This window comes from Fukomys damarensis, unplaced genomic scaffold, assembly GCF_012274545.1.
Source record: "Fukomys damarensis isolate Sample0158 unplaced genomic scaffold, DMR_v1.0_HiC HiC_scaffold_1, whole genome shotgun sequence".
Taxonomy (NCBI): domain Eukaryota; kingdom Metazoa; phylum Chordata; class Mammalia; order Rodentia; family Bathyergidae; genus Fukomys; species Fukomys damarensis.
The window spans coordinates 46,446,350-46,448,948 of NW_022900913.1; the positions used below are offsets into that span (position 1 = coordinate 46,446,350).

Consider the following 2,599-nt stretch of genomic DNA (forward strand, 5'->3'; position numbering starts at 1 on the left):
GGAGAACAAATCATCAATATCCACTATAGTTTCACAATTGGATAATTCAGTGCATAAAAAATAATGTGTTTATATGAAAAACATGGGCCCTAGTCTCAGAAAACTATGAATAAGTTTTATACCTATGTCCATATCTGGTGGGATTTTGAAATCATAAGGCACCGGACAATTTTTTTTTATGCCGACTTGTCTCTTATATTGTGTAATGTTTACAGCTCTGCCTTTGCCCAATAAATGCAATGGAGTTGCTCAGTCATTCAAACTACTGAAAATACCCCCTCAAGATTCCACAATGTGGCCCGGGGATTTAGCTCAGTGGTTCCACTGCCTGCCTCGCAAGCACAAGGACTCGAGTTCGATCCCCAGTAACAAAACAAAGGTTCCATGATTCCCCCACTGAGAACCACTAACTTAGAGGAACGGAGAACAAAGAGCAGCAGTGGGAAGTTTCCAAAGAAAATTGCGTCAGACCCCACTGCTATGTACAGAAGTTGTATTTCCCTGGGAAGGAACCACAACCAGTCTGCATGCACTAAGCTCAGTTTACAAATCTGCAATTGCCTGGTGGATACAAGTGGCTCACATCACAAAGCCCTTCTGCATGACCAAGAGGACAGAGTTACACACTTCACCAAGATAAGATGTTGTCAAGATGCTGCCTGGAATGGAATTATGTACTCTTCTAGGCACAAGTAAGTTCCAGTGATGTTTCTACTAAAACTATCAAATGAGACCGAGGTAAGGGCACTGTTCTTGCTCCAGGAGTGGTGGGGTAGACACATGGGGCTGACTCTTCCTGGCTGCCAGCTCCTCCTCCAGCTTTCCTGGGTGTCAAGCTTCTTTGTGCTTCCTCTGTTCATGTTTTTGCTTTTGTGGTTTCTAGCAGTTCTTTTGGGTCTCAGGATCTCTTATACACTCTTCTCTATGCCTAGAATGTTGTTCTACTTTCTTATTGAGTTGTCTTTCAGATCCACTTTGACCCTTCCTCGGGAATGCCCTCCTAGATCCAAAGACTGAGTCTCAGATGGTCTCTTCTGTACTCTTGTGTCTCCCTACACTTACCCTTTGTAGCACCAACTACAATGGTAATAATTTGTGATTTGTTCCTAAGTCTGTGTTATGGTTTGTGTCTAGATGTCCCCCAAAACCTCATGTGATCACAGACTCTTGCAGAGGTCTCGAGTGTGTGGTGCTGGGATTGATTCATGATGCAACGCTAGGCTCAAGAGCACTAGAATTAAGGATGTGAGTGCTATCCACTCTGAGTAGTCTGAATAAGATAAAAGGGGCAGAGAGACACTGTTAAGTTGTTAGTTGCTTCTGTTGTCTTCCAGGGGCCATGAGCTGTTGTTCCTTTTCCACCCTGCCTTGGAGCCAGTCGATTATGGACTGAAACTTTTACAAACTGTAAGCCAAATAAATCGTTTCCACTTTATCTTTGCATGTTGGGTATTTTGTCTCAGCAATGAGAGAATAGTAATTAAGACAGTCTGCTTTCCCTTCTGGATGAAAACTGCTAAAGGCACAGACCAGGTCTTTCTTTCTTTCTTTCTTCCTTCCTTCCTTCCTTCCTTCCTTCCTTCCTTCCTTCCTTCCTCTTCCTTCCTTCCTTCCTTCCTTCCTTCCTTCCTTCCTTCCTTCCTTCCTCCCTCTCCCCCCCCTCTGTCTCTGCCTCTGTGTGTCTCTCTCTCTTCTTTTTCTTTTCTCACATTTATTCCTTTCCCTTCTTTCCATTTCCCTACCCCTTCCACTCCCCCTCCCCTTTGGACCTCTTCTTCCTATTTCACATTATCTATTATACAATTTGATCCTTAGGCCTTTCTGTTTGACATTTTAGTCTTAGGTGCCCAACACAGTGCTTGGTACCATGTAGATGCTCCAAACGCATTTAACGGCTATGTGTGAGCCACAGGGAAGGCCAGGAATTTACACTAGGCTTAATTTCAATTAAGAAATACAGTGAGGCACCAGCAAGTTATTCTGCAAGAAAGAAGGACATCTGGAATGTGGTAAAGTTGACTGGGTGAATGGGTGAAGATGTCTGCATCATGTGGGGGGCTGGATATCAGTTGCCTCTGAAAACAGAAGCTGGAGATGCAGAGTGAGGATGACTTCAGAGGACTAGGTGTAGGATTCCAGTGGGGACAGGTCAGCGAACCTGCTGAAGAGCCAAGAGGAATACTTACAGTTTTATCTTGTGGGGAAGTGAATTCATATCAAAGCAGGGCCCAGGCTTGATATCCAGTGGTTTTCTTTGAATCAATGGACAATAGCAAAGGTGATGAGCTATCACTTTGGCAATTAAGTTTCAGAAAGGAGATTGCCTTGTTAGCAAGCCATCTGTTGCCTTCTTGACTTGCAGTGAATAAACTTGAAGTAACTTTGCATTGTGGGGAGATTCATGTAGGAAGGGAATGGGGTGGGGGTGACGTCTGGAACTTAGGCTTTCTGTGCAAAAGCCCTCAGGAGTCTGAAGGCTTGAACCTGAACATGGAAACAGATTTTTCCCTAAATGAGCCTTTAGAAGAGCCCACCGACTCTGGACTGACCCACTGGTTGTTGCCTTGCAAGAGACTTGAGGCAAAGGATATATATATCA

The 2,599-nt window shown here is 44.2% G+C and overlaps 1 long non-coding RNA gene across 1 annotated transcript in view; it reads left to right on the forward strand.

Annotated features, from left to right (window-relative positions):
• The first annotated feature begins 225 nt into the window (after positions 1-225).
• Positions 226-2,599, forward strand: part of LOC117285200 — a 68,640-nt gene continuing 66,266 nt past the window's right edge. Inside the window, exon 1 of the long non-coding RNA XR_004516169.1 lies at positions 226-692. This is a non-coding gene — a long non-coding RNA (uncharacterized LOC117285200). The remainder of the gene's footprint in view (positions 693-2,599) is intronic.